Genomic DNA, 24,674 nt, shown 5'->3' with positions numbered 1-24,674 from the left:
AGATGAATTAACAGGACACTAAGCAGTTTCTCAGAAAGCTTCTCTCCAGATTTCATCTGAGGATATTTCCTTTTACACCATAGCCCTCTATGGGCTTCCAAATATCACTTTGCCAATTCCACAAGAACTGTCTTAGCGAAAGGCTTCTTGAGGGGAAAGCTGTAACTCTGTGAGATGATTTCACAGAACACAAAGAAGTTTCTCAGAAAGCTTCTTTCTCTTTGTTATCGGAGGATATTTCCTTTGGCCCTATAGTCTTCAAAGGGATCCGAAATATCTGTTCTCAGATTCCACAGAAATAAGGCTAGCAAAGAGATCCACGAAATACAGATGTAACTCTGTGAGATGAATTAACAGAACACTAAGCAGTTTCACAGAAAGCTTCTTTCCAGATTTCATCTGAGGATATTTCCTTTTTCACCATAGCCCTCTATGGGCTTCCAAATATCACTTTGCCAATTCCACAAGAACTGTCTTAGCGAAAGGCTTCTTGAGGGGAAAGCTGTAACTCTGTGAGATGATTTCACAGAACACAAAGAAGTTTCTCAGAAAGCTTCTTTCTCTTTGTTATCGGAGGATATTTCCTTTGGCCCTATAGTCTTCAAAGGGATCCGAAATATCTGTTCTCAGATTCCACAGAAATAAGGCTAGCAAAGAGATCCACGAAATACAGATGTAAGTCTGTGAGATGAATTAACAGAACACTAAGCAGTTTCTCAGAAAGCTTCTTTCCAGATTTCATCTGAGGATATTTCCTTTTTCACCATAGCCTTCTATTGGCTTCCAAATATCACTTTGCCAATTCCACAAGAACTGTCTTAGCCAAAGGCTTCTTGAGGGGAAAGCTGTAACTCTGTGAGATGATTTCACAGAACACAAAGAAGTTTCTCAGAAAGCTTCTTTCTCTTTGTTATCGGAGGATATTTCCTTTGGCCCTATAGTCTTCCAAGGGATCCGAAATATCTGTTCTCAGATTCTACAGAAATAAGGTTAGCAAAGAGATCCACGAAATACAGATGTAAGTCTGTGAGATGAATTAACAGAACACTAAGCAGTTTCTCAGAAAGCTTCTTTCCAGATTTCATCTGAGGATATTTCCTTTTTCACCATAGCCCTCTATGGGCTTCCAAATATCACTTTGCCAATTCCACAAGAACTGTCTTAGCGAAAGGCTTCTTGAGGGGAAAGCTGTAACTCTGTGAGATGATTTCACAGAACACAAAGAAGTTTCTCAGAAAGCTTCTTTCTCTTTGTTATCGGAGGATATTTCCTTTGGCCCCATATTCTTCAAAGGGATCCGAAATATCTGTTCTCAGATTCCACAGAAATAAGGCTAGCAAAGAGATCCACGAAATACAGATGTAACTCTGTGAGATGAATTAACAGGACACTAAGCAGTTTCTCAGAAAGCTTCTTTCCAGATTTCATCTGAGGATATTTCCTTTTACCCCATAGCCCTCTATGGGCTTCCAAATATCACTTTGCCAATTCCACAAGAACTGTCTTAGCGAAAGGCTTCCTGAGGGGAAAGCTGTAACTCTGTGAGATGATTTCACAGAACACAAAGAAGTTTCTCAGAAAGCTTCTTTCTCTTTGTTATCGGAGGATATTTCCTTTGGCCCTATAGACCTCAAAGGGATCCGAAATATCTGTTCTCAGATTCCACAGAAATAAGGCTAGCAAAGAGATCCAGGAAATACAGATGTAACTCTGTGACATGAATTAACAAAACACTAAGCAGTTTCACAGAAAGCTTCTTTCCAGAATTTACCTGGGATATTTCCTTTTTCACCATAGCCCTCTATGGGCTTCCAAATATCACTTTGCCAATTCCACAAGAACTGTCTTAGCGAAAGGCTTCTTGAGGTAAAGGTGTAACTCTGTGAGATGATTTCACAGAACACAAAGAAGTTTCTCACAAATCTTGTTTGTCTTTGTTATCGGAGGATATTTCCTTTGGCCCTGTAGTCTTCAAAGGGATCCGAAATATCTGTTCTCAGATTCCACAGAAATAAGGCTAGCAAAGAGATCCACGAAATACAGATGTAACTCTGTGAGATGAATTAACAGAACCCTAAGCAGTTTCTCTGAAACTTTCTTTCCAGATTTCATCTGAGGATATTTCCTTTTTCACCATAGCCCTCTAAGGGCTTCCAAATATCACTTTGCCAATTCCACAAGAACTGTCTTAGCGAAAGGCTTCTTGAGGGGAAAGCTGTAACTCTGTGAGATGATTTCACAGAACACAAAGAAGTTTCTCAGAAAGCTTCTCTCTCTTTGTTATCGGAGGATATTTCCTTTGGCCCTATAGACTTCAAAGGGATCCGAAATATCTGTTCTCAGATTCCAGAGAAATAAGGCTAGCAAAGAGATCCACGAAATATAGATGTAAGTCTGTGAGATGAATTAACAGAACACTAAGCAGTTTCTCAGAAAGCTTCTTTCCAGATTTCATCTGAGGATATTTCCTTTTTCACCATAGCCCTCTATGGGCTTCCAAATATCACTTTCCCAATTCCACAAGAACTGTCTTAGCGAAAGGCTTCTTGAGGGGAAAGGTGTAACTCTGTGAGATGATTTCACAGAACACAAAGAAGTTTCTCAGAAAGCTTCTTTGTCTTTGTTATCGGAGGATATTTCCTTTGGCCCTATAGTCTTCAAAGGGATCCGAAATATCTGTTCTCAGATTCCACAGAAATAAGGCTAGCAAAGAGATCCACGAAATACAGATGTAACTCTGTGAGATGAATTAACAGAACACTAAGCAGTTTCTCAGAAAGCTTCTTTCCAGATTTCATCTGAGGATATTTCCTTTTTCAGCATAGCCCTCTATGGGCTTCCAAATATCACTTTGCCAATTCCACAAGAACTGTCTTAGCGAAAGGCTTCTTGAGGGGAAAGCTGTAACTCTGTGAGATGATTTCACAGAACACAAAGAAGTTTCTCAGAAAGCTTCTTCCTCTTTGTTATCGGAGGATATTTCCTTTGGCCCTATAGTCTTCAAAGGGATCCGAAATATCTGTTCTCAGATTCCACAGAAATAAGGCTAGCAAAGAGATCCACGAAATACAGATGTAACTCTGTGAGATGAATTAACAGAACACTAAGCAGTTTCACAGAAAGCTTCTTTCCAGATTTCATCTGAGGATATTTCCTTTTTCACCATAGCCCTCTATGGGCTTCCAAATATCACTTTGCCAATTCCACAAGAACTGTCTTAGCGAAAGGCTTCTTGAGGGGAAAGCTGTAACTCTGTGAGATGATTTCACAGAACACGAAGAAGTTTCTCAGAAAGCTTCTTTCTTTTGTTATCGGAGGATATTTCCTTTGGCCCTATAGTCTTCAAAGGGATCCGAAATATCTGTTCTCAGATTCCACAGAAATAAGGCTAGCAAAGAGATTCACGAAATACAGATGTAACTCTGTGAGATGAATTAACAGGACACTAAGCAGTTTCTCAGAAAGCTTCTTTCCAGATTTCATCTGAGGATATTTCCTTTTACACCATAGCCCTCTATGGGCTTCCAAATATCACTTTGCCAATTCCACAAGAACTGTCTTAGCGAAAGGCTTCTTGAGGGGAAAGCTGTAACTCTGTGAGATGATTTCACAGAACACAAAGAAGTTTCTCAGAAAGCTTCTTTCTCTTTGTTATCGGAGGATATTTCCTTTGGCCCTATAGTCTTCAAAGGGATCCGAAATATCTGTTCTCAGATTCCACAGAAATAAGGCTAGCAAAGAGATCCACGAAATACAGATGTAACTCTGTGAGATGAATTAACAGAACACTAAGCAGTTTCACAGAAAGCTTCTTTCCAGATTTCATCTGAGGATATTTCCTTTTTCACCATAGCCCTCTATGGGCTTCCAAATATCACTTTGCCAATTCCACAAGAACTGTCTTAGCGAAAGGCTTCTTGAGGGGAAAGCTGTAACTCTGTGAGATGATTTCACAGAACACAAAGAAGTTTCTCAGAAAGCTTCTGTCTCTTTGTTATCGGAGGATATTTCCTTTGGCCCCATATTCTTCAAAGGGATCCGAAATATCTGTTCTCAGATTCCACAGAAATAAGGCTAGCAAAGAGATCCACGAAATACAGATGTAACTCTGTGAGATGAATTAACAGGACACTAAGCAGTTTCTCAGAAAGCTTCTTTCCAGATTTCATCTGAGGATATTTCCTTCTACCCCATAGCCCTCTATGGGCTTCCAAATATCACTTTGCCAATTCCACAAGAACTGTCTTAGCGAAAGGCTTCCTGAGGGGAAAGCTGTAACTCTGTGAGATGATTTCACAGAACACAAAGAAATTTCTCAGAAAGCTTCTTTCTCTTTGTTATCGGAGGATATTTCCTTTGGCCCTATAGACCTCAAAGGGATCCGAAATATCTGTTCTCAGATTCCACAGAAATAAGGCTAGCAAAGAGATCCACGAAATACAGATGTAACTCTGTGAGATGAATTAACAAAACACTAAGCAGTTTCACAGAAAGCTTCTTTCCAGAATTAACCTGGGATATTTCCTTTTTCACCATAGCCCTCTATGGGCTTCCAAATATCACTTTGCCAATTCCACAAGAACTGTCTTAGCGAAAGGCTTCTTGAGGGGAAAGCTGTAACTCTGTGAGATGATTTCACAGAACACAAAGAAGTTTCTCAGAAAGCTTCTTTCTCTTTGTTATCGGAGGATATTTCCTTTGGCCCTATAGTCTTCAAAGGGATCCGAAATATCTGTTCTCAGATTCTACAGAAATAAGGTTAGCAAAGAGATCCACGAAATACAGATGTAAGTCTGTGAGATGAATTAACAGAACACTAAGCAGTTTCTCAGAAAGCTTCTTTCCAGATTTCATCTGAGGATATTTCCTTTTTCACCATAGCCCTCTATGGGCTTCCAAATATCACTTTGCCAATTCCACAAGAACTGTCTTAGCGAAAGGCTTCTTGAGGGGAAAGCTGTAACTCTGTGAGATGATTTCACAGAACACAAAGAAGTTTCTCAGAAAGTTTCTTTCTCTTTGTTATCGGAGGATATTTCCTTTGGCCCCATATTCTTCAAAGGGATCCGAAATATCTGTTCTCAGATTCCACAGAAATAAGGCTAGCAAAGAGATCCACGAAATACAGATGTAACTCTGTGAGATGAATTAACAGGACACTAAGCAGTTTCTCAGAAAGCTTCTTTCCAGATTTCATCTGAGGATATTTCCTTTTACCCCCTAGCCCTCTATGGGCTTCCAAATATCACTTTGCCAATTCCACAAGAACTGTCTTAGCGAAAGGCTTCCTGAGGGGAAAGCTGTAACTCTGTGAGATGATTTCACAGAACACAAAGAAGTTTCTCAGAAAGCTTCTTTCTCTTTGTTATCGGAGGATATTTCCTTTGGCCCTATAGACCTCAAAGGGATCCGAAATATCTGTTCTCAGATTCCACAGAAATAAGGCTAGCAAAGAGATCCACGAAATACAGATGTAAGTCTGTGAGATGAATTAACAAAACACTAAGCAGTTTCACAGAAAGCTTCTTTCCAGAATTTACCTGGGATATTTCCTTTTTCACCATAGCCCTCTATGGGCTTCCAAATATCACTTTGCCAATTCCACAAGAACTGTCTTAGCGAAAGGCTTCTTGAGGGGAAAGCTGTAACTCTGTGAGATGATTTCACAGAACACAAAGAAGTTTCTCACAAATCTTGTTTGTCTTTGTTATCGGAGGATATTTCCTTTGGCCCTGTAGTCTTCAAAGGGATCCGAAATATCTGTTCTCAGATTCCACAGAAATAAGGCTAGCAAAGAGATCCACGAAATACAGATGTAACTCTGTGAGATGAATTAACAGAACCCTAAGCAGTTTCTCTGAAACTTTCTTTCCAGATTTCATCTGAGGATATTTCCTTTTTCACCATAGCCCTCTAAGGGCTTCCAAATATCACTTTGCCAATTCCACAAGAACTGTCTTAGCGAAAGGCTTCTTGAGGGGAAAGCTGTAACTCTGTGAGATGATTTCACAGAACACAAAGAAGTTTCTCAGAAAGCTTCTTTCTCTTTGTTATCGGAGGATATTTCCTTTGGCCCTATAGACTTCAAAGGGATCCGAAATATCTGTTCTCAGATTCCAGAGAAATAAGGCTAGCAAAGAGATCCACGAAATATAGATGTAAGTCTGTGAGATGAATTAACAGAACACTAAGCAGTTTCTCAGAAAGCTTCTTTCCAGATTTCATCTGAGGATATTTCCTTTTTCACCATAGCCCTCTATGGGCTTCCAAATATCACTTTCCCAATTCCACAAGAACTGTCTTAGCGAAAGGCTTCTTGAGGGGAAAGGTGTAACTCTGTGAGATGATTTCACAGAACACAAAGAAGTTTCTCAGAAAGCTTGTTTGTCTTTGTTATCGGAGGATATTTCCTTTGGCCCTATAGTCTTCAAAGGGATCCGAAATATCTGTTCTCAGATTCCACAGAAATAAGGCTAGCAAAGAGATCCACGAAATACAGATGTAACTCTGTGAGATGAATTAACAGAACACTAAGCAGTTTCTCAGAAAGCTTCTTTCCAGATTTCATCTGAGGATATTTCCTTTTTCAGCATAGCCCTCTATGGGCTTCCAAATATCACTTTGCCAATTCCACAAGAACTGTCTTAGCGAAAGGCTTCTTGAGGGGAAAGCTGTAACTCTGTGAGATGATTTCACAGAACACAAAGAAGTTTCTCAGAAAGCTTCTTCCTCTTTGTTATCGGAGGATATTTCCTTTGGCCCTATAGTCTTCAAAGGGATCCGAAATATCTGTTCTCAGATTCCACAGAAATAAGGCTAGCAAAGAGATCCACGAAATACAGATGTAACTCTGTGAGATGAATTAACAGAACACTAAGCAGTTTCACAGAAAGCTTCTTTCCAGATTTCATCTGAGGATATTTCCTTTTTCACCATAGCCCTCTATGGGATTCCAAATATCACTTTGCCAATTCCACAAGAACTGTCTTAGCGAAAGGCTTCTTGAGGGGAAAGCTGTAACTCTGTGAGATGATTTCACAGAACACGAAGAAGTTTCTCAGAAAGCTTCTTTCTTTTGTTATCGGAGGATATTTCCTTTGGCCCTATAGTCTTCAAAGGGATCCGAAATATCTGTTCTCAGATTCCACAGAAATAAGGCTAGCAAAGAGATCCACGAAATACAGATGTAACTCTGTGAGATGAATTAACAGAACACTAAGCAGTTTCACAGAAAGCTTCTTTCCAGATTTCATCTGAGGATATTTCCTTTTTCACCATAGCCCTCTATGGGCTTCCAAATATCACTTTGCCAATTCCACAAGAACTGTCTTAGCGAAAGGCTTCTTGAGGGGAAAGCTGTAACTCTGTGAGATGATTTCACAGAACACAAAGAAGTTTCTCAGAAAGCTTCTTTCTCTTTGTTATCGGAGGATATTTCCTTTGGCCCCATATTCTTCAAAGGGATCCGAAATATCTGTTCTCAGATTCCACAGAAATAAGGCTAGCAAAGAGATCCACGAAATACAGATGTAACTCTGTGAGATGAATTAACAGGACACTAAGCAGTTTCTCAGAAAGCTTCTTTCCAGATTTCATCTGAGGATATTTCCTTTTACCCCATAGCCCTCTATGGGCTTCCAAATATCACTTTGCCAATTCCACAAGAACTGTCTTAGCGAAAGGCTTCCTGAGGGGAAAGCTGTAACTCTGTGAGATGATTTCACAGAACACAAAGAAATTTCTCAGAAAGCTTCTTTCTCTTTGTTATCGGAGGATATTTCCTTTGGCCCTATAGACCTCAAAGGTATCCGAAATATCTGTTCTCAGATTCCACAGAAATAAGGCTAGCAAAGAGATCCACGAAATACAGATGTAACTCTGTGAGATGAATTAACAAAACACTAAGCAGTTTCACAGAAAGCTTCTTTCCAGAATTAACCTGGGATATTTCCTTTTTCACCATAGCCCTCTATGGGCTTCCAAATATCACTTTGCCAATTCCACAAGAACTGTCTTAGCGAAAGGCTTCTTGAGGGGAAAGCTGTAACTCTGTGAGATGATTTCACAGAACACAAAGAAGTTTCTCAGAAAGCTTCTTTCTCTTTGTTATCGGAGGATATTTCCTTTGGCCCTATAGTCTTCAAAGGGATCCGAAATATCTGTTCTCAGATTCTACAGAAATAAGGTTAGCAAAGAGATCCACGAAATACAGATGTAAGTCTGTGAGATGAATTAACAGAACACTAAGCAGTTTCTCAGAAAGCTTCTTTCCAGATTTCATCTGAGGATATTTCCTTTTTCACCATAGCCCTCTATGGGCTTCCAAATATCACTTTGCCAATTCCACAAGAACTGTCTTAGCGAAAGGCTTCTTGAGGGGAAAGCTGTAACTCTGTGAGATGATTTCACAGAACACAAAGAAGTTTCTCAGAAAGTTTCTTTCTCTTTGTTATCGGAGGATATTTCCTTTGGCCCCATATTCTTCAAAGGGATCCGAAATATCTGTTCTCAGATTCCACAGAAATAAGGCTAGCAAAGAGATCCACGAAATACAGATGTAACTCTGTGAGATGAATTAACAGGACACTAAGCAGTTTCTCAGAAAGCTTCTTTCCAGATTTCATCTGAGGATATTTCCTTTTACCCCATAGCCCTCTATGGGCTTCCAAATATCACTTTGCCAATTCCACAAGAACTGTCTTAGCGAAAGGCTTCCTGAGGGGAAAGCTGTAACTCTGTGAGATGATTTCACAGAACACAAAGAAGTTTCTCAGAAAGCTTCTTTCTCTTTGTTATCGGAGGATATTTCCTTTGGCCCTATAGACCTCAAAGGGATCCGAAATATCTGTTCTCAGATTCCACAGAAATAAGGCTAGCAAAGAGATCCACGAAATACAGATGTAACTCTGTGAGATGAATTAACAAAACACTAAGCAGTTTCACAGAAAGCTTCTTTCCATAATTAACCTGGGATACTTCCTTTTTCACCATAGCCCTCTATGGGCTTCCAAATATCACTTTGCCAATTCCACAAGAACTGTCTTAGCGAAAGGCTTCTTGAGGGTAAAGGTGTAACTCTGTGAGATGATTTCACAGAACACAAAGAAGTTTCTCAGAAAGCTTCTTTCTCTTTGTTATCGGAGGATATTTCCTTTGGCCCTATAGTCTTCAAAGGGATCCGAAATATCTGTTCTCAGATTCCACAGAAATAAGGCTAGCAAAGAGATCCACGAAATACAGATGTAAGTCTGTGAGATGAATTAACAGAACACTAAGCAGTTTCTCAGAAAGCTTCTTTCCAGATTTCATCTGAGGATATTTCCTTTTTCACCATAGACTTCTATTGGCTTCCAAATATCACTTTGCCAATTCCACAAGAACTGTCTTAGCGAAAGGCTTCTTGAGGGGAAAGCTGTAACTCTGTGAGATGATTTCACAGAACACAAAGAAGTTTCTCAGAAAGCTTCTTTCTCTTTGTTTTCGGAGGATATTTCCTTTGGCCCTATAGTCTTCAAAGGGATCAGAAATATCTGTTCTCAGATTCTACAGAAATAAGGTTAGCAAAGAGATACACGAAATACAGATGGAAGTCTGTGAGATGAATTAACAGAACACTAAGCAGTTTCTCAGAAAGCTTCTTTCCAGATTTCATCTGAGGATATTTCCTTTTTCACCATAGCCCACTATGGGCTTCCAAATATCACTTTGCCAATTCCACAAGAACTGTCTTAGCGAAAGGCTTCTTGAGGGGAAAGCTGTAACTTTGTCAGATGATTTCACAGAACACAAAGAAGTTTTTCAGAAAGCTTCTTTCTCTTTGTTATCGGAGGATATTTCCTTTGGCCCTATAGTCTTCAAAGGGATCCGAAATATCTGTTCTCAGATTCCACAGAAATAAGGCTAGCAAAGAGATCCACGAAATACAGATGTAACTCTCTGAGATGAATTAACAGAACACTAAGCAGTTTCACAGAAGGCTTCTTTCCAGATTTCATCTGAGGATATTTCCTTTTTCACCATAGCCCTCTATGGGCTTCCAAATATCACTTTGCCAATTCCACAAGAACTGTCTTAGCGAAAGGCTTCTTGAGGGGAAAGCTGTAACTCTGTGAGATGATTTCACAGAACACAAAGAAGTTTCTCAGAAAGCTTCTTTGTCTTTGTTATCGGAGGATATTTCCTTTTGCCCTATAGACTTCAAAGGGATCCGAAATATCTGTTCTCAGATTCCAGAGAAATAAGGCTAGCAAAGAAATCCACGAATTACAGATGTAACTCTGTGAGATGAATTAACAGAACACTAAGCAGTTTCTCAGAAAGCTTCTTTCCAGATTTCATCTGAGGATATTTCCTTTTTCACCATAGCCCTCTATGGGCTTCCAAATATCACTTTCCCAATTCCACATGAACTGTCTTAGCGAAAGGCTTCTTGAGGGGAAAGCTGTAACTCTGTGAGATTATTTCACAGAATACAAAGAAGTTTCTCAGAAAGCTTCTTTGTCTTTGTTATCGGAGGATATTTCCTTTGGCCCTATAGTCTTCAAAGGGATCCGAAATATCTGTTCTCAGATTCCACAGAAATAAGGCTAGCAAAGAGATCCACGAAATACAGATGTAACTCTGTGAGATGAATTAACAGAACACTAAGCAGTTTCTCAGAAAGCTTCTTTCCAGATTTCATCTGAGGATATTTCCTTTTTCACCATAGCCTTCTATGGGCTTCCAAATATCACTTTGCCAATTCCACAAGAACTGTCTTAGCGAAAGGCTTCTTGAGGGGAAAGCTGTAACTCTGTGAGATGATTTCACAGAACACAAAGAAGTTTCTCAGAAAGCTTCTTTCTCTTTGTTATCGGAGGGTATTTCCTTTGGCCCTATATTCTTCAAAGGGATCTGAAATATCTGTTCTCAGATTCCACAGAAATAAGGCTAGCAAAGAGATCCACGAAATACAGATGTAACTCTGTGAGATGAATTAACAGGACACTAAGCAGTTTCTCAGAAAGCTTCTTTCCAGATTTCATCTGAGGATATTTCCTTTTTCACCATAGCCCTCTATGGGCTTCCAAATATCACTTTGCCAATTCCACAAGAACTGTCTTAGCGAAAGGCTTCTTGAGGGGAAAGCTGTAACTCTGTGAGATGATTTCACAGAACACAAAGAAGTTTCTCAGAAAGCTTCTTTCTCTTTGTTATCGGAGGATATTTCCTTTGGCCCTATAGACTTCAAAGGGATCCGAAATATCTGTTCTCAGATTCCACAGAAATAAGGCTAGCAAAGAGATCCACGAAATACAGATGTAACTCTGTGAGATGAATTAACAAAACACTAAGCAGTTTCACAGAAAGCTTCTTTCCAGATTTCACCGAGGATATTTCCTTTTTCACCATAGCCCTCTATGGGCTTGCAAATATCACTTTGCCAATTCCACAAGAACTGCCTTAGCGAAAGGCTTCTTGAGGGGAAAGCTGTAACTCTGTGAGATGATTTCACAGAACACAAAGAAGTTTCTCAGAAAGCTTCTTTCTCTTTGTTATCGGAGGATATTTCCTTTGGCCCTATAGTCTTCAAAGGGATCCGAAATATCTGTTCTCAGATTCCACAGAAATAAGGCTAGCAAAGAGATCCACGAAATACAGATGTAAGTCTGTGAGATGAATTAACAGAACACTAAGCAGTTTCTCAGAAAGCTTCTTTTCAGATTTCATCTGAGGATATTTCCTTTTTCACCATAGCCTTCTATGGGCTTCCAAATATCACTTTGCCAATTCCACAAGAACTGTCTTAGCGAAAGGCTTCTTGAGGGGAAAGCTGTAACTCTGTGAGATGATTTCACAGAACACAAAGAAGTTTCTCAGAAAGCTTCTTTCTCTTTGTTATCGGAGGATATTTCCTTTGGCCCTATAGTCTTCAAAGGGATCCGAAATATCTGTTCTCAGATTCTACAGAAATAAGGTTAGCAAAGAGATCTACGAAATACAGATGTAAGTCTGTGAGATGAATTAACAGAACACTAAGCAGTTTCTCAGAAAGCTTCTTTCCAGATTTCATCTGAGGATATTTCCTTTTTCACCATAGCCCACTATGGGCTTCCAAATATCACTTTGCCAATTCCACAAGAACTGTCTTAGCGAAAGGCTTCTTGAGGGGAAAGCTGTAACTTTGTCAGATGATTTCACAGAACACAAAGAAGTTTTTCAGAAAGCTTCTTTCTCTTTGTTATCGGAGGATATTTCCTTTGGCCCTATAGTCTTCAAAGGGATCCGAAATATCTGTTCTCAGATTCCACAGAAATAAGGCTAGCAAAGAGATCCACGAAATACAGATGTAACTCTCTGAGATGAATTAACAGAACACTAAGCAGTTTCACAGAAGGCTTCTTTCCAGATTTCATCTGAGGATATTTCCTTTTTCACCATAGCCCTCTATGGGCTTCCAAATATCACTTTGCCAATTCCACAAGAACTGTCTTAGCGAAAGGCTTCTTGAGGGGAAAGCTGTAACTCTGTGAGATGATTTCACAGAACACAAAGAAGTTTCTCAGAAAGCATCTTTCTCTTTGTTATCGGAGGATATTTCCTTTGGCCCTATAGACTTCAAAGGGATCCGAAATATCTGTTCTCAGATTCCAGAGAAATAAGGCGAGCAAAGAAATCCACGAATTACAGATGTAACTCTGTGAGATGAATTAACAGAACACTAAGCAGTTTCTCAGAAAGCTTCTTTCCAGATTTCATCTGAGGATATTTCCTTTTTCACCATAGCCCTCTATGGGCTTCCAAATATCACTTTCCCAATTCCACAAGAACTGTCTTAGCGAAAGGCTTCTTGAGGGGAAAGCTGTAACTCTGTGAGATTATTTCACAGAATACAAAGAAGTTTCTCAGAAAGCTTCTTTGTCTTTGTTATCGGAGGATATTTCCTTTGGCCCTATAGTCTTCAAAGGGATCCGAAATATCTGTTCTCAGATTCCACAGAAATAAGGCTAGCAAAGAGATCCACGAAATACAGATGTAACTCTGTGAGAGGAATTAACAGAACACTAAGCAGTTTCTCAGAAAGCTTCTTTCCAGATTTCATCTGAGGATATTTCCTTTTTCACCATAGCCCTCTATGGGCTTCCAAATATCACTTTGCCAATTCCACAAGAACTGTCTTAGCGAAAGGCTTCTTGAGGGGAAAGCTGTAACTCTGTGACATGATTTCACAGAACACAAAGAAGTTTCTCAGAAAGCTTCTTTCTCTTTGTTATCGGAGGATATTTCCTTTGGCCCTATAGTCTTCAAAGGGATCCGAAATATCTGTTCTCAGATTCCACAGAAATAAGGCTAGCAAAGAGATCCACAAAATACAGATGTAACTCTGTGAGATGAATTAACAGGACACTAAGCAGTTTCTCAGAAAGCTTCTTTCCAGATTTCAACTGAGGATATTTCCTTTTACACCATAGCCCTCTAAGGGCTTCCAAATATCACTTTGCCAATTCCACAAGAACTGTCTTAGCGAAAGGCTTCTAGAGGGGAAAGCTGTAACTCTGTGAGATGATTTCACAGAACACAAAGAAGTTTCTCAGAAAGCTTCTTTCTCTTTGTTATCGGAGGATATTTCCTTTGGCCCTATATTCTTCAAAGGGATCCGAAATATCTGTTCTCAGATTCCACAGAAATAAGGCTAGCAAAGAGATCCACGAAATACAGCTGTAACTCTGTGAGATGAATTAACAGGACACTAAGCAGTTTCTCAGAAAGCTTCTTTCCAGATTTCATCTGAGGATATTTCCTTTTTCACCATAGCCCTCTATGGGCTTCCAAATATCACTTTGCCAATTCCACAAGAACTGTCTTAGCGAAAGGCTTCTTGAGGGGAAAGCTGTAACTCTGTGAGATGATTTCACAGAACACAAAGAAGTTTCTCAGAAAGCTTCTTTCTCTTTGTTATCGGAGGATATTTCCTTTGGCCCTATAGACTTCAAAGGGATCCGAAATATCTGTTCTCAGATTCCACAGAAGTAAGGCTAGCAAAGAGATCCACGAAATACAGATGTAACTCTGTGAGATGAATTAACAAAACACTAAGCAGTTTCACAGAAAGCTTCTTTCCAGATTTCATCTGAGGATATTTCCTTTTTCACCATAGCCCTCTATGGGCTTGCAAATATCACTTTGCCAATTCCACAAGAACTGTCTTAGCGAAAGGCTTCTTGAGGGGAAAGCTGTAACTCTGTGAGATGATTTCACAGAACACAAAGAAGTTTCTCAGAAAGCTTCTTTCTCTTTGTTATCGGAGGATATTTCCTTTGGCCCTATAGTCTTCAAAGGGATCCGAAATATCTGTTCTCAGATTCCACAGAAATAAGGCTAGCAAAGAGATCCACGAAATACAGATGTAAGTCTGTGAGATGAATTAACAGAACACTAAGCAGTTTCTCAGAAAGCTTCTTTCCAGATTTCATCTGAGGATATTTCCTTTTTCACCATAGCCCACTATGGGCTTCCAAATATCACTTTGCCAATTCCACAAGAACTGCCTTAGCGAAAGGCTTCTTGAGGGGAAAGCTGTAACTCTGTGAGATGATTTCACAGAACACAAAGAAGTTTCTCAGAAAGCTTCTTTCTCTTTGTTATCGGAGGATATTTCCTTTGGCCCTATAGACTTCAAAGGGATCCGAAATATCTGTTCTCAGATTCCAGAGAAATAAGGCTAGCAAAGAAATCCACGAAATACAGATGTAAGTCTGTGAGATGAATTAACAGAACACTAAGCAGTTTCTCAGAAAGATTCTTTCCAGATTTCATCTGAGGATATTTCCTTTTTCACCATAGTCCTCTATGGGCTTCCAAATATCACTTTCCCAATTCCACAAGAACTGTCTTAGCGAAAGGCTTCTTGAGGGGAAAGCTGTAACTCTGTGAGATTATTTCACAGAATACAAAGAAGTTTCTCAGAAAGCTTCTTTGTCTTTGTTATCGGAGGATCTTTCCTTTGGCCCTATAGCCTTCAAAGGGATCCGAAATATCTGTTCTCAGATTCCACAGAAATAAGGCTAGCAAAGAGATCCACGAAATACAGATGTAAGTCTGTGAGATGAATTATCAGAACACTAAGCAGTTTCTCAGAAAGCTTCTTTCCAGATTTCATCTGAGGATATTTCCTTTTTCACCATAGCCCTCTATGGGCTTCCAAATATCACTTTGCCAATTCCACAAGAACTGTCTTAGCGAAAGGCTTCTTGAGGGGAAAGCTGTAACTCTGTGAGATGATTTCACAGAACACAAAGAAGTTTCTCAGAAAGCTTCTTTCTCTTTGTTATCGGAGGATATTTCCTTTGGCCCTATAGTCTTCAAAGGGATCCGAAATATCTGTTCTCAGATTCCACAGAAATAAGGCTAGCAAAGAGATCCACGAAATACAGATGTAAGTGTGTGAGATGAATTAACAGGACACTAAGCAGTTTCTCAGAAAGCTTCTTTCCAGATTTCATCTGAGGATATTTTATTTTTCACCATAGCCCTCTATGGGCTTCCAAATATCACTTTGCCAATTCCACAAGAACTGTCTTAGCGAAAGGCTTCTTGAGGGGAAAGCTGTAACTCTGTGAGATGATTTCACAGAACACAAAGAAGTTTCTCAGAAAGCTTCTTTCTCTTTGTTATCGGAGGATATTTCCTTTGGCCCTATAGTCTTCAAAGGGATCCGAAATATCTGTTCTCAGATTCCACAGAAATAAGGCTAGCAAAGAGATCCACGAAATACAGATGTAACTCTGTGAGATGAATTAACAGAACACTAAGCAGTTTCACAGAAAGCTTCTTTCCAGATTTCATCTGAGGATATTTCCTTTTTCACCATAGCCCTCTATGACTTCCAAATATCACTTTGCCAATTCCACAAGAACTGTCTTAGCGAAAGGCTTCTTGAGGGGAAAGCTGTAACTCTGTGAGATGATTTCACAGAACACAAAGAAGTTTCTCAGAAAGCTTCTTTGTCTTTGTTATCGGAGGATATTTCCTTTGGCCCTATAGTCTTCAAAGGGATCCGAAATATCTGTTCTCAGATTCCACAGAAATAAGGCTAGCAAATAGATCCACGAAATACAGATATAACTCTGTGAGATGAATTAACAGGACACTAAGCAGTTTCTCAGAAAGCTTCTTTCCAGATTTCATCTGAGGGTATTTCCTTTTACACCATAGCCCTCTATGGGCTTCCAAATATCACTTTGCCAATTCCACAAGAACTGTCTTAGCGAAAGGCTTCTTGAGGGGAAAGCTGTAACTCTGTGAGATGATTTCACAGAACACAAAGAAGTTTCTCAGAAAGCTTCTTTCTCTTTGTTATCGGAGGATATTTCCTTTGGCCCTATAGACTTCAAAGGGATCCGAAATATCTGTTCTCAGATTCCACAGAAATAAGGCTATCAAAGATATCCACGAAATACAGATGTAACTCTGTGAGATGAATTAACAGAACACTAAGCAGTTTCTCAGAAAGCTTCTTTCCAGATTTCCTCTGAGGATATTTCCTTTTTCACCATAGCCCTCTATGGCTTCCAAATATAACTTTGCCAATTCCACAAGAACTGTCTTAGCGAAAGGCTTCTTGAGGGGAAAGCTGTAACTCTGTGAGATGATTTCACACAACACAAAGAAGTTTCTCAGAAAGCTTCTTTCTCTTTGTTATCGGAGGATATTTCCTTTGGCCCTATAGTCTTCAAAGGGATCCGAAATATCTGTTCTCAGATTCCACAGAAATAAGGCTAGCAAAGAGATCCACGAAATACCGATGTAAGTCTGTGAGATGAATTAACAGAACACTAAGCAGTTTCTCAGAAAGCTTCTTTCCAGATTTCATCTGAGGATATTTCCTTTTTCACCATAGCCCTCTATGACTTCCATATATAACTTTGCCAATTCCACAAGAACTGTCTTAGAGAAAGGCTTCTTGAGGGCAAAGCTGTAACTCTGTGAGATGATTTCACAGAACACAAAGAAGTTTCTCAGAAAGCTTCTTTCTCTTTGTTATCGGAGGATATTTCCTTTGGCCCTAGAGTCTTCAAAGGGATCCGAAATATCTGTTCTCAGTTTCCACAGAAATAAGGCTAGCAAAGAGATCCACGAAATACAGATGTAACTCTGTGAGATGAATTAACAGGACACTAAGCAGTTTCTCAGAAAGCTTCTTTCCAGATTTCATCTGAGGATATTTCCTTTTACACCATAGCCCTCTATGACTTCCAAATATCACTTTGCCAATTCCACAAGAACTGTCTTAGCGAAAGGCTTCTTGAGGAGAAAGCTGTAACTCTGTGAGATGATTTCAAAGAACACAAAGAAGTTTCTCAGAAAGCTTCTTTGTCTTTGTTATCGGAGGATATTTCCTTTGGCCCTATAGTCTTCAAAGGGATCCGAAATATCTGTTCTCAGATTCCACAGAAATAAGACTAGCAAAGAGATCCACGAAATACAGATGTAACTCTGTGAGATGAATTAACAGAACACTAAGCAGTTTCTCAGAAAGCTTCTTTCCAGATTTCATCTGAGGATATTTCCTTTTTCACCATAGCCCTCTATGGGCTTCCAAATATCACTTTGCCAATTCCACAAGAACTGTCTTAGCGAAAGGCTTCTTGAGGGGAAAGCTGTAACTCTGTGAGATGATTTCACAGAACACAAAGAAGTTTCTCAGAAAGCTTCTTTGTCTTTGTTATCGGAGGATATTTCCTTTGGCCCTATAGTCTTCAAAGGGATCCGAAATATCTGTTCTCAGATTCCACAGAAATAAGGCTAGCAAAGAGATCCACGAAATACAGATATAACTCTGTGAGATGAATTAACAGGACACTAAGCAGTTTCTCAGAAAGCTTCTTTCGAGATTTCATCTGAGGGTATTTCCTTTTACACCATAGCCCTCTATGGGCTTCCAAATATCACTTTGCCAATTCCACAAGAACTGTCTTAGCGAAAGGCTTCTTGAGGGGAAATCTGTAACTCTGTGAGATGATTTCACAGAACACAAAGAAGTTTCTCAGAAAGCTTCTTTCTCTTTGTTATCGGAGGATATTTCCTTTGGCCCTATAGACTTCAAAGGGATCCGAAATATCTGTTCTCAGATTCCACAGAAATAAGGCTAGCAAAGAGATCCCCGAAATACAGATGTAACTCTGTGAGATGAATTAACAGAACACTAAGCAGTTTCTCAGAAAGCTTCTTTCCAGATTTCATCTGAGGATATTTCCTTTTTCACCATAGCCATCTATGGCTTCCAAATATCACTTTGCCAATTCCACAAGAACTGTCTTAGCGAAAGGCTTCTTGAGGGGAAAGCTGTAACTCTGTGAGATGATTTCACAGAACACAAAGAAGTTTCTCAGAAAGCTTCTTTGTCTTCGTTATCGGAGGATATTTCCTTTGGCCCTATAGTCTTCAAAGGGATCCGAAATATCTGTTCTCAGATTCCACAGAAATAAGGCTAGCAAAGAGATCCACGAAATACAGATGTAACTCTGTGAGATGAATTAACAGAACACTAAGCAGTTTCTCAGAAAGCTTCTTTCCAGATTTCATCTGAGGATATTTCCTTTTTCACCATAGCCCTCTATGGGCTTCCAAATATCACTTTGCCAATTCCACAAGAACTGTCTTAGCGAAAGGCTTCTTGAGGGGAAAGCTGTAACTCTGTGAGATGATTTCACAGAACACAAAGAAGTTTCTCAGAAAGCTTCTTTCTCTTTGTTATCGGAGGATATTTCCTTTGGCCCTATAGTCTTCAAAGGGATCCGAAATATCTGTTCTCAGATTCCACAGAAATAAGGCTAGCAAAGAGATCCACGAAATACAGATGTAACTCTGTGAGATGAATTAACAGGACACTAAGCAGTTTCTAAGAAAGCTTCTTTCCAGATTTCATCTGAGGATATTTCCTTTTTCACCATAGCCTTCTATGGGCTTCCAAATATCACTTTGCCAATTCCACAAGAACTGTCTTAGCGAAAGGCTTCTTGAGGGGAAAGCTGTAACTCTGTGAGATGATTTCACAGAACACAAAGAAGTTTCTCAGAAAGCTTCTTTGTCTTTGTTATCGGAGGATATTTCCTTTGGCCCTATAGTCTTCAAAGGGATCCGAAATATCTGTTCTCAGATTCCACAGAAATAAGGTTAGCAAAGAGATCCACGAAATACAGATGTAAGTCTGTGAGATGAATTAACAGAACACTAAGCAGTTTCTCAGAAAGCTTCTTTCCAGATTTCATCTGAGGATATTTCCTTTTTCACCATAGCCCTCTATGGGCTTCCAAATATCACTTTGACAATTCCACAAGAACTGTCTTAGCGAAAGGCTTCTTGAGGGGAAAGCTGTAACTCCGTGAGATGATTTCACAGAACACAAAGAAGTTTCTCAGAAAGCTTCTTTCTCTTTGTTATCGGAGGATATTTCCTTTGGCCCTATAGACTTCAAAGGGATCCGAAATATCTGTTCTCAGATTCCACAGAAATAAGGCTAGCAAAGAGATCCACGAAATACAGATGTAACTCTGTGAGATGAATTAACAGGACACTAAGCAGTTTCTAAGAAAGCTTCTTTCCAGATTTCATCTGAGGATATTTCCTTTTTCACCATAGCCCTCTATGGGCTTCCAAATATCACTTTGCCAATTCCACAAGAACTGTCTTAGCGAAAGGCTTCTTGAGGGGAAAGCTGTAACTCTGTGAGATGATTTCACAGAACACAAAGTAGTTTCTCAGAAAGCTTCTTTCTCTTTGTTATCGGAGGATATTTCCTTTGGCCGTATATTCTTCAAAGGGATCCGAAATATCTGTTCTCAGATTCCACAGAAATAAGGCTAGCAAAGAGATCCACGAAATACAGATGTAACTCTGTGAGATGAATTAACAGAACACTAAGCAGTTTCTCAGAAAGCTTCTTTCCAGATTTCATCTGAGGATATTTCCTTTTTCACCATAGCCCTCTATGGGCTTCCAAATATCAATATGCCAATTCCACAAGAACTGTCTTAGCGAAAGGCTTCTTGAGGGGAAATCTGTAACTCTGTGAGATGATTTCACAGAATACAAAGAAGTTTCTCAGAAAGCTTCTTTCTCTTTGTTATCGGAGGATATTTCCTTTGGCCCTATAGACTTCAAAGGGATCCGAAATATCTGTTCTCAGATTCCAGAGAAATAAGGCTAGCAAAGAAATCCACGAAATACAGATGTAAGTCTGTGAGATGAATTAAGAGAACACTAAGCAGTTTCTCAGAAAGCTTCTTTCCAGATTTCATCTGAGGATATTTCCTTTTTCACCATAGCCCTTTATGGGCTTCCAAATATCACTTTGCCAATTCCACAAGAACTGTCTTAGCGAAAGGCTTCTTGAGGGGAAAGCTGTAACTCTGTGAGATGATTTCACAGAACACAAAGAAGTTTCTCAGAAAGCTTCTTTCTCTTTGTTATCGGAGGATATTTCCTTTGGCCCTATAGTCTTCAAAGGGATCCGAAATATCTGTTCTCAGATTCCACAGAAATAAGGCTAGCAAAGAGATCCACGAAATACAGATGTAAGTCTGTGAGATGAATTAACAGAACACTAAGCAGTTTCTCAGAAAGCTTCTTTCCAGATTTCATCTGAGGATATTTCCTTTTTCACCATAGCCCTCTATGGGCTTCCAAATATCACTTTGCCAATTCCACAAGAACTGTCTTAGCGAAAGGCTTCTTGAGGGGAAAGCTGTAACTCTGTGAGATGATTTCACAGAACACAAAGAAGTTTCTCAGAAAGCTTCTTTCTCTTTGTTATCGGAGGATATTTCCTTTGGCCCTATAGACTTCAAAGGGATCCGAAATATCTGTTCTCAGATTCCAGAGAAATAAGGCTAGCAAAGAAATCCACGAAATACAGATGTAAGTCTGTGAGATGAATTAACAGAACACTAAGCAGTTTCTCAGAAAGCTTCTTTCCAGATTTCATCTGAGGATATTTCCTTTTTCACCATAGCCCTCTATGGGCTTCCAAATATCACTTTGCCAATTCCACAAGAACTGTCTTAGCGAAAGGCTTCTTGAGGGGAAAGGTGTAACTCTGTGAGATGATTTCACAGAACACAAAGAAGTTTCTCAGAAAGCTTTTTTCTCTTTGTTATCGGAGGATATTTCCTTTGGCCCTATAGTCTTCAAAGGGATCCGAAATATCTGTTCTCAGATTCCACAGAAATAAGGCTAGCAAAGAGATCCACGAAATACAGATGTAACTCTGTGAGATGAATTAACAGAACACTAAGCAGTTTCTCAGAAAGCTTCTTTCCAGATTTCATCTGAGGATATTTCCTTTTTCACCATAGCCCTCTATGGGCTTCCAAATATCACTTTGCCAATTCCACAAGAACTGTCTTAGCGAAAGGCTTCTTGAGGGGAAAGCTGTAACTCTGTGAGATGATTTCACAGAACACAAAGAAGTTTCTCAGAAAGCTTCTTTCTCTTTGTTATCGGAGGATATTTCCTTTGGCCCTATAGTCTTCAAAGGGATCCGAAATATCTGTTCTCAGATTCCACAGAAATAAGGCTAGCAAAGAGAACAACGAAATACAGATGTAACTCTGTGAGATGAATTAACAGGACACTAAGCAGTTTCTAAGAAAGCTTCTTTCCAGATTTCATCTGAGGATATTTCCTTTTTCACCATAGCCCTCTATGGGCTTCCAAATATCACTTTGACAATTCCACCAGAACTGTCTTAGCGAAAGGCTACTTGAGGGGAAAGCTGTAACTCTGTGAGATGATTTCACAGAACACAAAGAAGTTTCTCAGAAAGCTTCTTTCTCTTTGTTATCGGAGGATATTTCCTTTGGCCCTATAGTCTTCAAAGGGATCCGAAATATCTTTTCTCAGATTCCACAGAAATAAGGCTAGCAAAGAGATCCACGAAATACAGATGTAACTCTGTGAGATGAACTAACAGAACACTAAGCAGTTTCTAAGAAAGCTTCTTTCCAGATTTCATCTGAGGATATTTCCTTTTTCACCATAGCCCTCTATGACTTCCAAATATACCTTTGCCAATTCCACAAGAACTGTCTTAGCGAAAGGCTTCTTGAGGGGAAAGCTGTAACTCTGTGAGATGATTTCACAGAACACAAAGAAGTTTCTCAGAAAGCTTCTTTCTCTTTGTTATCGGAGGATATTTCCTTTGGCCCTATAGTCTTCAAAGGGATCCGAAATATCTGTTCTCAGATTCCACAGAAGTAAGGCTAGCAAAGAGATCCACGAAATACAGATGTAACTCTGTGAGATGAATTAACAGGACACTAAGCAGTTTCTCAGAAAGCTTCTTTCCAGATTTCATCTGAGGATATTTCCTTTTTCACCATAGCCCTCTATGGGCTTCCAAATATCACTTTGCCAATTCCACAAGAACTGTCTTAGCGAAAGGCTTCTTGAGGGGAAAGCTGTAACTCTGTGAGATGATTTCACAGAACACAAAGAAGTTTCTCAGAAAGCTTCTTTCTCTTTGTTATCGGAGGATATTTCCTTTGGCCGTATATTCTTCAAAGGGATCCGAAATATCTGTTCTCAGATTCCACAGAAATAAGGCTAGCAAAGAGATCCACGAAATACAGATGTAACACTGTGAGATGAATTAACAGGACACTAAGCAGTTTCTCAGAAAGCTTCTTTCCAGATTTCATCTGAGGATATTTCCTTTTACACCATAGCCCTCTATGGGCTTCCAAATATCACTTTGCCAATTCCACAAGAACTGTCTTAGCGAAAGGCTTCTTGAGGGGAAAGCTGTAACTCTGTGAGATGATTTCACAGAACACAAAGAAGTTTCTCAGAAAGCTTCTTTCTCTTTGTTATCGGAGGATATTTCCTTTGGCCCTATAGTCTTCAAAGGGATCCGAAATATCTGTTCTCAGATTCTACAGAAATAAGGTTAGCAAAGAGATCCAGGAAATACAGATGTAAGTCTGTGAGATGAATTAACAGAACACTAAGCAGTTTCTCAGAAAGCTTCTTTCCAGATTTCATCTGAGGATATTTCCTTTTTCACCATAACCCACTATGGGCTTCCAAATATCACTTTGCGAATTCCACAAGAACTGTCTTAGCGAAAGGCTTCTTGAGGGGAAAGCTGTAACTCTGAGAGATGATTTCACAGAACACAAAGAAGTTTATCAGAAAGCTTCTTTGTCTTTGTTATCGGAGGATATTTCCTTTGGCCCTATAGTCTTCAAAGGGATCCGAAATATCTGTTCTCAGATTCCACAGAAATAGGGCTAGCAAAGAGATCCACGAAATACAGATGTAACTCTGTGAGATGAATTAACAGAACACTAAGCAGTTTCTCAGAAAGCTTCTTTCCAGATTTCATCTGAGGATATTTCCTTTTTCACCATAGCCCTCTATGGGCTTCCAAATATCACTTTGCCAATTCCACAAGAACTGTCTTAGCGAAAGGCTTCTTGAGGGGAAAGCTGTAACTCTGTGAGATGATTTCACAGAACACAAAGAAGTTTCTCAGAAAGCTTCTTTCTCTTTGTTATCGGAGGATATTTCCTTTGGCCCTATAGTCTTCAAAGGGATCCGAAATATCTGTTCTCAGATTCCACAGAAATAAGGCTAGCAAAGAGATCCACGAAATACAGATGTAACTCTGTGAGATGAATTAACAGAACACTAAGCAGTTTCTCAGAAAGCTTCTTTCCAGATTTCATCTGAGGATATTTCCTTTTTCACCATAGCCCTCTATGGGCTTCCAAATATCACTTTGCCAATTCCACAAGAACTGTCTTAGCGAAAGGCTTCTTGAGGGTAAAGCTGTAACTCTGTGAGATGATTTCACAGAACCCAAAGAAGTTTCTCAGAAAGCTTCTTTGTCTTTGTTATCGGAGGATATTTCCTTTGGCCCTATAGTCTTCAAAGGGATCCGAAATATCTGTTCTCAGATTCCACAGAAATAAGGCTGGCAAAGAGATCCACGAAATACAGATGTAACTCTGTGAGATGAATTAGCAGAACACTAAGCAGTTTCTCAGAAAGCTTCTTTCCAGATTTCATCTGAGGATATTTCCTTTTTCACCATAGCCCTCTATGGGCTTCCAAATATCCCTTTGCCAATTCCACAAGAACTGTCTTAGCGAAAGGCTTCTTGAGGGGAAAGCTGTAACTCTGTGAGATGATTTCACAAAACACAAAGAAGTTTCTCAGAAAGCTTCTTTCTCTTTGTTATCGGAAGATATTTCCTTTGGCCCTATAGACTTCAAAGGGATCCGAAAGGTCTGTTCTCAGATTCCAGAGAAATAAGGCTAGCAAAGAAATCCACGAAATACAGATGTAAGTCTGTGAGATGAAATAACAGAACACTAAGCAGTTTCTCAGAAAGCTTCTTTCCAGATTTCATCTGAGGATATTTCCTTTTTCACCATAGCCCTCTATGGGCTTCCAAATATCTCTTTGCCAATTCCACAAGAACTGTCTTAGCGAAAGGCTTCTTGAGGGGAAAGCTGTAACTCTGTGAGATGATTTCACAGAACACAAAGAAGTTTCTCAGAAAGCTTCTATCTCTTTGTTATGGGAGGATATTTCCTTTGGCCCTATAGTCTTTAAAGGGATCCGAAATATCTGTTCTCAGATTCCACAGAAATAAGGCTAGCAAAGAGATCCACGAAATACAGATGTAA

This window comes from Macaca nemestrina, chromosome 5 (genome assembly GCF_043159975.1).
Source record: "Macaca nemestrina isolate mMacNem1 chromosome 5, mMacNem.hap1, whole genome shotgun sequence".
NCBI classification, from domain to species: Eukaryota; Metazoa; Chordata; class Mammalia; order Primates; family Cercopithecidae; genus Macaca; species Macaca nemestrina.
Note: the sequence above shows the minus strand (reverse complement) of the source record.